Source organism: Helianthus annuus, chromosome 12 (assembly GCF_002127325.2).
Source record: "Helianthus annuus cultivar XRQ/B chromosome 12, HanXRQr2.0-SUNRISE, whole genome shotgun sequence".
Lineage (NCBI taxonomy): Eukaryota > Viridiplantae > Streptophyta > Magnoliopsida > Asterales > Asteraceae > Helianthus > Helianthus annuus.
Window position 1 is genome coordinate 66,129,968 of NC_035444.2, and position 9,386 is coordinate 66,139,353.

At 36.3% G+C, this 9,386-nt stretch overlaps 2 long non-coding RNA genes across 12 annotated transcripts; both read right to left on the reverse strand.

Moving 5' to 3' along the window:
* Nucleotides 1–220: 220 nt before the first annotated feature.
* LOC118484957 lies at nucleotides 221–4,608 on the reverse strand. 6 transcript variants are annotated; one of them, XR_004875214.1, is made up of 7 exons: nucleotides 4,534–4,608; nucleotides 4,274–4,373; nucleotides 3,503–3,602; nucleotides 3,354–3,416; nucleotides 2,282–3,265; nucleotides 1,959–2,173; nucleotides 221–534 (listed from the first exon to the last, which is right to left on the reverse strand). It is a non-coding gene; the product is annotated as an uncharacterized LOC118484957 (long non-coding RNA). The 6 variants fall into 6 exon arrangements; XR_004875216.1 differs by having other exon boundaries at nucleotides 2,282–2,497; nucleotides 3,088–3,265; nucleotides 3,354–3,602; XR_004875215.1 differs by having other exon boundaries at nucleotides 2,282–2,497; nucleotides 2,960–3,265; nucleotides 3,354–3,602.
* Nucleotides 4,609–4,694: 86 nt separating this feature from the next.
* LOC118484958 lies at nucleotides 4,695–7,642 on the reverse strand. 6 transcript variants are annotated; one of them, XR_004875220.1, is made up of 9 exons: nucleotides 7,473–7,642; nucleotides 7,252–7,386; nucleotides 7,040–7,131; nucleotides 6,741–6,819; nucleotides 5,715–6,092; nucleotides 5,508–5,634; nucleotides 5,211–5,423; nucleotides 4,833–4,956; nucleotides 4,695–4,761 (listed from the first exon to the last, which is right to left on the reverse strand). It is a non-coding gene; the product is annotated as an uncharacterized LOC118484958 (long non-coding RNA). The 6 variants fall into 6 exon arrangements; XR_004875221.1 differs by adding an exon at nucleotides 6,169–6,236 and having other exon boundaries at nucleotides 7,252–7,642; XR_004875224.1 differs by having other exon boundaries at nucleotides 7,258–7,642.
* Nucleotides 7,643–9,386: the final 1,744 nt, after the last annotated feature.

A 9,386-nucleotide genomic window follows, 5' to 3' on the forward strand; every position in this document is an offset into this window, starting at 1 on the left:
CATTAAACAAAATAACACCATTCAGTAAATAATATAACACCATTCAGTACAAGAATATAACACCATTCAGTAAATAAATATAATACCATTCAAAAAAAAAAGAAAAAAACACCATTCAGAAACAAAATAACACCATTCAGAAAAGAATAACACCATTCAGTAAAAAATAACACCATTCAGTAAAAAATAATACCATTCAGTAAAAAATAACACCATTCAGTAAAAAATAACACCATTCAATAATCCTTACATCTCTGTATCATCTTCTTCTCCGATTCCGGCACCACCACTGCCGGTTCGCCACCGCCGTCGTCGAACACAACCACCCGACAGTAAAATCTCATGGTTCCCAACCGCCGCCATCGTCTAACCCAACCACCCGCCGTCGTCGAACCCAACCACTGCGGTCCGCCATCGCCGTCGTCGACCACCACTGCCGGTCCGCTTCCGATTGATGTTTGATCTTCCGATTGATGTTTGATCTTCGTATTGATGTTTGATCTTCAGATTCGTGATGTTTGCAGGGATTATGTTCTGAATATGGAAGAAGAAAGAGAGAGAAAGAGAGAAATTAGGAACATGATAGAGAGAGAACGAAATTGTAGGGATTTTGGATTGAATTGATTTACAAAATGAAGATAAAAAGACACAATTGTCCCTAGATATTTCAATTCAATCCAAATTAATATAAATATTTTACATTTTGGTCCCTATTGATCTGAACCATTAGATCAAAAGATCTAATGGCTGATATTCTTTCTTACATTTCTCACACTTTAGGCCTTTTTATGGGATCCTAACTCTATATATATATATATATATATATATATATATATATATATATATATATATATATATATATATATAGGGAGCCGCTAGAATGAGAACCACCTCGAGTTGTAAGAACCGCGAGAACTACACCCCACGGAGCGCCGTTCGCCGCGATTTTTTTTTACAAGTAGATGTGTGCATTATAAACACGGCCGTAAAAAATCACGGCGAACGGCGCTCCGTGGGGTGTACTTTTTTACACCTCAAGTTTGGTGAAAAAAAAAAGAAAAAAGAAAAAAAATTAAAAAACACCAAACTTGAGGTGTAAAAAAGTACACCCCACGGAGCGCCGTTCGCCGTGATTTTTTACGGCCGTGTTTATAATGCACACATCTACTTGTAAAAAAAAATTGCGGCGAACGGCGCTCCGTGGGGTGTAGTTCTCGCGGTTCTTACAACTCGGGGTGGTTCTCATTCTAGCAGCCCCCTATATATATATATATATATATATATATATATATATATATATATATATATATATATAGGGAGCCGCTAGAATGAAAACCACCTCGAGTTGTAAGAACCGCGAGAACTACACCCCACGGAGCGCCATTCGCCATGATTTTTTTACAAGTAGATGTGTATATTATAAACACAGCCGTAAAAAATCATGGCGAATGGCGCTCCGTGGGGTGTAGTTTTATACACCACAAGTTTGGTGAAAAAAAAGAAAAAAGAAAAAAAATTAAAAAACACCAAACTTGTGGTGTAAAAAACTACACCTCACGGAGCGCCGTTCGCCATGATTTTTTACGGATGTGTTTATAATACACACATCTACTTTTAAAAAAAAATCATGGCGAACGGCGCTCCGTGGGGTGTAGTTCTCGCGGTTCTTACAACTCGGGGTGGTTTTCATTCTAGCAGCCCCCTATATATATATATATATATATATATATATATATATATATATATATATATATATATATATATATATATATACATGTAAATATTTACATGTAAGAAATTAGAGTCGGGGAGAGCATGGTTTTGAGCTAGGTTTTAGAAAGCGTGAGGCCCTGAACTCCCAAATGTCTAGATGTGAGGCGAGATCATGATCACATACGTGTGGCGTCATGTATTTATATAACTAGCCTAAGATCCCGCGAGTTTCGCGGGTGGCTTACCACAAACATATAATATCTACTGGCATTTTCCAACAAAGAGGTCATTTTCCAACAAAATACAGGCAGTTCTCAGAGGTATGATAAAACGAAGCTCGGATTCAATTGAGTCGCCCAGTTTTCCCTTCAAAATAGCATTGTCATTAGCCATTACTTTACATTATCCGGGTGTAATGCATCGGGACGTGTTATGAAAACATCCAATCTAGAGAGAGCCTCTGTAAAATGGCAAAAGAATGCTATATTAATGTTCAAAATAGCGCAAAAAATGCACCATTAATGTAAAAATCTTCGCTTAATGTTCAAAATAGTGAAAAAAACCCTACCACCAACATATGCAGCGGCGGAGCTTGGCCAAAATGTTCAAAATAGTGAAAAAAAACCCTACCACCAGTAATGACATTTGACCCCTTAAATGTAGATGGTTGGTATTACCCTTCTCATTATCAAACACATGGCCGTCAAAGAACTCTGCAAACTCGATAACATCCTCTGGTCGTTTAAAGTCGATGTAGGCTCGGGAATAGGACTGACACTTCAGACTGCAAAACATGTTCAATTGAATTTGTTAGAAGAATATGCATAAAAGAGACGCTTTCAAGAAACAATGGCACATTTGGAAAGAGTTCCACATTCTGAAGCAGGTAGAACTGTTACAATGGTAGCAAGATTTTAAGTGACAAAAGATTCTTCCCTGATACAGGATTCGAGTTGATTATTTATTCTAATAGATGTTGTGGTCCTTTGGGCTCCAAAACAAATCCGATATATATACTAAATGTCTGGGTCAAGATACACCCATAAATATAGTCCATGATGTTTTATGTTGTTTTCTGCATATATTCTAAGACCACTTTATGATATAAGGGTGTGTTTGGTTTAGGAATTTAGAATGAAAGTGATAGTATTTGTTTGCTTTGCTTTGCTGTGATAAGTTATACAATTCGATTTCAAAACCATAAAGTATGGGTATTTTGGTCACTTTAGATGAATTATTAGACCACCTCTCATCCTCCTCTCTTTTTGCCTCCTGATCTTCATTTTGAATAATAATCAGTTAAATTTTTAATTCGAGTTTGCCAGTTTTGACCAAGTCTTGTTTTGACCCACTTCCAGTTTTGCATAACTCAACTGAAGTGTTGTTTCTGAATCGGTGTCATCGGATCCATAGTAGCATACGGTATCCGGCAAAACCCGGTCATGCTTCGAGTGGGCAGCACTGCTATTGGAACAACAACATGAGTGTATTCTAGGAAACCAAGTTGACCAGGTTGTCGAGTCAACTGTATGAAGCACTTTAAGTTTTCCATCTGCAGCATACACTTCAGATTGTTAAAGATTAAATAAACATTTAGCAAAAAAAAAACTTAATAGAATTTGATGCTGTAACGCGATTACCTCTCCTTGAAGAACATCGTTTCATAAGCAAGTTCTCGTTCCTTTGCGATTTGAATGTTCAATCTCCTCAAACAGCATAGCATCATGAACACAAGATTCACAAACTAAAAATTTATTAAATTCCCATTAATTTAAAGATAGATCAAAACCTTATTTTCTTTGATTAAAACTAAGCCATCAGTTAGTTGTTTCTCTAGTTGGTGCAGTTGCTGAACGCTTGCACCGCCAAGGTTGTGGCCCATAAGCCGCCTACACCATAAACACAAAAACTATAAGAAAAATCACATATATACCCAAAGACTGCATTACATAACATAACGAATAAAAACAAAGATGAAATTTGTGAAAAAGACTAACGCAACAGCAAAAATTAAGGCTGACAACAATGAGCTGCTGTTGATCTGATGCGGCCGATGATGATTGACCAAACAACAGCCTGGAAGCTACTGTTGTTGATCGACTATTGCTGTTGCTGCTCTTACATGTAATGGATATCTAACAGTATCAACAACTATGCATAAAGAGTATTTTTTAAGATGCGATTCTAGGCATACCCTTATTGTTTAACATAGATATATAATATGAAAAGTTATTTGGCTTAAAGAAACTCAGATAACCGAATATCTATGATATTCGTAACTTTTTCTTTTTCATAATCGACACTAAATAAGAATTCCTATGGTTTAAGATATTATTACTGTTAGATATCCATTACAAACAGCTGATACTGGTTTGAAAAGTAGATGTGTATTGCCCTTACGCCACTATCACTTTCCAGTTTGTATAATAGAATGTCCGTGTAAATATTGAAGTTGTGTATGCTGACGTACCTGATGCTCTATTGACTGAGGCGAAAAGCCAACATTCGCAACAAACCAAACCAAAAAATCAAAGAAATAGGAGAAGAGCATCGCGCATACCCGACAACCTCTGATCACCACCATTATCGGGTTCGCAGCAGAACCCTAGCCGCCGCAGGACCAACGTTCTCCGTCATCAGGTGAACCGAACGCTAAACCGCTGTAGAAAATCAAACTGTATTGGTTAAAGATTGCAATAATTAAAATCCACTGAGCTTTACGTAAACCCTATGTTAGAAACGATAAACCCAACTCCGATTGATAAAAATAGGTTGAACAATAAAGAACAAACCCAAGAAGGGTAAATCAAGAAAGCTCACATGGATATAATAATCTTCTTGGCGTCCTTTGTGACGGACCATTGGAACTCCATAACACCCATTAAGGGTACTTCAAACAAAAATATTAAGAAATTAATTACCATTTGAGAATGCATTATATGTATTTTATAAAACAAATTAGAAAAACGCTAAAATGTAGACTTGCCACTTATATGGAGAACAATAACCACATCCCTTGCCATTTCTATGCTCCAATTTCAAAGCAACCTGCATCCCAATATGTTGATAAAATAAACCCTTGAAATACATATACAATAATAACTGTTAAACTGTTGTACCTCAACAGGGCCTGTGTTTCCCAAACTACCAATCACCTTTCTTCCTACATAAACTTGACCAAAGCCTCCTTTACCAAGTTTTCTTTCTAACCTGTATGTATGTAGGAGAATTGCCAACTTTAACCTGAAACAATAAACCAAAATCTTGAAAATCATGAAAAATCTGAATTTCGTAATTAAAAAAATATAAATACTTTCAGCGTTTATGATACTAACAAAAAAAAAACAAAATATATCGTGATTTCCAGTTGATTAACAAAGGTATCGGATCCTACCATTACACATAAACATACATATGGGTAGGGTTCAATATATTAACAAAATAAGCTGAAACAAAAACACTTTTATTAATATGTATAGATACAGATATTGTCTCACCAGCATATGCATAAACGTTGTCTTCCCAATGCCATTATCACCAAGCATTACTACGATTCAGACTTGTCCCCACCGTAATACAATTCAAACTTTTTGTGAGCAAATCAATAGGCAAACCGCGAGTTTCGACAATCGCGGCTGCTTCCAAACTTGGCATTAACGGTCGCATAGACATTAATGGCTGCAACATCAGAAACTTGACCACTTGACCTGCTATAGACATGATGATGCTAGTTAACATCAACTCATGTAAAATAATTCAAAATCAAAAGTTTTTACACATACTGTGCTATGTACCATTGCTGATAACTCATGTTGATTCAACAACTTTTTAAGAAACAGAATTCACACTCCCAGCAAGTCATTGGAGCGGCAATCACCAGCATATTACCAACTCCGTTGCCGAAGAATACTCTATGCATATCTATAAAATCACCCAAAAATCATTTAAAAATATTTGAAATGAAAAAAATAATATGCATTGTCAGTAAGAGACTAACTCACATCCGTCAAATGTTCTAAGAGATCAGCGTCAGCGTTGATTATTAGCGATTGGTGTCAGACATTTACATGCTTCTTTTGTTCTTTTTGCAACTCGGGTGTCTCCAAAAAATTAAGAATACGTGTTAGTGCCACCCTTGCTTCTATTAACACGGATGCAGTATCAGCAATAAGATGAATTGGCTCTTGAATGATCTGAATCGTTGCGAGAAACGTGAATGCATTGGTGGCATCAAGCGGAATTCCAATGTAATAACATGTATAAGATGTCACACACGCTACAATCGTAGGAGACAACCAAAACAACATCAAGTAGACTCCTCTTTGCGATATAATTGCCGATAACCACACTTGAGGCTTCGCGTCTTTGTCCTTGCATATCTATAAAATCACCCAAAATCATTTAAAAATATTTGAAATAAAAAAAAATAATATGCGTAATCAGTAAGAGCCTAACTCGCATCCGCCGAATGTTCTAAGAGACCAGCGTCAGCGTTGATTATTAGGGATTGGTGTCCGACAAAACTGAATAACTATTGTTATAGTCAATAAAAAAGAAAACACAAACATGTTTCAAAGTAAGAGAAGCAAAGAGGACAGGTGAGTTAAGCTAAAGGGTCAATACGGTCTTTTCAAAAAGCATCAATTTGGTATGGGTCAAAGTAGGTTCCGAAAAAATAGGCAACGACCACATTGACAAAAGTGATGACTTGTAGGTGGTGGCATTGGATGGTGCTAGCCCATATGGATCTATTCTAAATAGGCATATGCCATTGATAGCACACCTCTGGAATTGTGCTAAAAAAACTAAAGCAACCATCAACCAAATGAATAATAAAAACCCACACGCTTTAAGTAATAGGCATATTTATATAATTATAAATAGATACAATCAGTACCAAAACAACAATCCAAACATCCTAACAGTAGAAGCAACTGACAAATCCAACTGACAAATCTTCGTATGAGATGTTTAAGGTTACAATAGACCTTCAAATTGCAACGTATTCTCTTATGAGATGATTGTACCTGATGCTTGAATGTTTAGATTTAAGAGGCTTCAACCAGAAGTAAGATGCATGCGATATCTAGGGCTTCAAAAACAACCCTACACAGTTCATACAAAGGAAAAAAACATCAAACTAATATAATTGTAAATAATAAATTGTCATCAATGATGGATGATTGTGTACCGCAAAACCCTAATCGCACCCTAAATTAATCAAATTAAAAACATTACAATGAAGAATCATAATACAATGAAAGTATAAATTTCACAAAAGGAAAACAACAAAAATGTAGGCAAAGATAGATTACAAAGAAATTACCTGATTAATTAACATTCTAGAAAAGAAAGGGACCGTTCTTGGACCATACAAACCCTAGCCACCAGTGAAAAGCTTTTTAGACATCAAAACGGCTGAAATAAAAGAGAAACACATAAAGATATCTTCAGATTGCATAGGGTTTATGAGATTTGAAATGGGATTGCGATGAGGAAATGGAAACCCTATCTACATATTCACAAACACAGAAATACCATCACCAGCAACGGATGTGAGGTCTAGCGAGAAAAGGAAACGGCTGTAATGGAATTGGCGCTCAATCTCTTTGAGGGAGTGGTTTTTGATACCAATCCTCCTTGCAGCAACCGACTCAAGAGAGAAGTAAAACCCTAATCGTTCAGGACATCAATGAGTAGGATTACGCATTACATATATCAAAATAAGGAAAAAAATCGATGAAGAAACAGAGGAATACATAATTATTAATAGATCTATGGTTCTTGATACCAATCCTCCTTCATCGATTTTGATTGCTAGTATTCAATTGAAGATGGTGATGGATTGGAGGATGGAGCATTGGTTTTGAAACGGATGTACAATAAAAGCCAATAAAAGCCAATAAAAGCCAAAGGCGGTACAATCAAAGAGAATCATGGGAAGTGATCGATGTATATTGCCGCCCAAAGAAGAATTCTGTGGAATATTAAGTTGACAGGTGGCAAAAAGAGGTTTAAGCAAATGCCAAGTGGCCAAAATTGTTTTGTTTTAATATAAGTAATAGATATTTATAGATTATTTTCAGTAATGTTCACATTGAACTTTAATCACGACTTTCACGAAAGTAGGATAAGAAACTTTTTAATAACTCTCTATATACTACAAAACAGGTTCAATATACAAGCAGTAAAGCTGTATGTACAATTAATTAAATAACTTAATAAAGAAAAAGAATAATAAACAAATTAGAAAAATTAGAAAAAAACAGTAAAAAAGCAAAGAAAAAAAACAAAAAAGTTCAGCCCCAACGTGACAACGTGTATATAGTGGAAAAGATTCTAAACATAACTCAATTTAAAAAGAAAAAAAATACAAAAATATAAAGATGCGCTATGCATGTAGCCCAATCGAGCCGCTGTTCATACACTAGTAAAAAAAGTCAGTTGCTATTCACCAAGACAAAGGCTAACGACCAAATATCAATAGGCCCATTTCTACATAACATGCTAGTACGCTACCTTCGACCACTTCATAGAACAATTACGCCTCATCATATGGAGGCATTTTCCCAACTTGCTTGACCACCTCACCGCCTGAGATGTGCTCATGAAAATTGGGGAGGGGGGGGGGGGGGGTATATATGAGATCTAGAAAGAAAATAATTAGGTTAAAGTTATTAGAGAGTTTGATTGAGTTGGTTCCATGAAGAGAAATCAATAATCAGTTGGGGGGATTGGGACCCTTTACTTGTACGGGTGAAACCTCTTTTAGAAAGGCCAGCTGGGCCAAAAATCTAATGGGTTTGTCTAATGTGGGTTGATTTGGGTGCAACGAGCCAACACGTGATTTCGGAAAAAAAAAAAAAAAAAAAGAAAATTCAAGGTTAGCATCTTCTTCTTTCATCTATAAGTAGATTGTTGCCATGGCCGCAGTGGTGAAGTTTGAGATTTCCGACCGGGAGATCGAAAACCTATATACCAAAATATTTCTATAAAACAAGGGCGGACCTAAGGCTATATCAGGGTGGGCGGGCGCACCCCCGGGAAAAAAAAATTTTTAGTGCTAAGTTCCGTCGAAAATCCCGTTCGCACCCCTTGGAATTTTTCATCCGCACCCCATGGAATTTTCTGTCCGCACCTCTTGGACTTTTTCGTCCGCACCCCTTAGGTAAAAAGCGTTTTCAATTTATATTTTAAAAATATTCTTTAGTAAACTCCTATTTTATAAAACATGCTACCTAAATTATTTTACTTTTAATACCTAAATAACTAAACCTAAATACCCAATACATTTAACTAGCTCACTACTAAGTCTTAGCCCAATAAACAAACCCAACAAATCATCAATATTTCAAACTAAAATAAAATAAACAAGCCCAAAACCGTTACATATTCTATCCTGCTCTCTTTATCGTCCTTGCACGCCAGCGATCAGAACATCAACAGCGACAACAGTGAACAGTCAGCAGCCGCATACCACCGTAATCAGCCACGGGTAAGTTTCTTTGTTAGTTTTGATGATTTTTGGCTGGTTTTTGGTTGATATCATCCACCTCCAGCGGCCTATTATAGCCGCATACTAACCATAGTAGACATGTGCTTCGTTTTGTTTTCATTATGTTATGGTGGGTTATATAAATTAAGTTCTTTTGTTTTACATGACCCGACTTGAC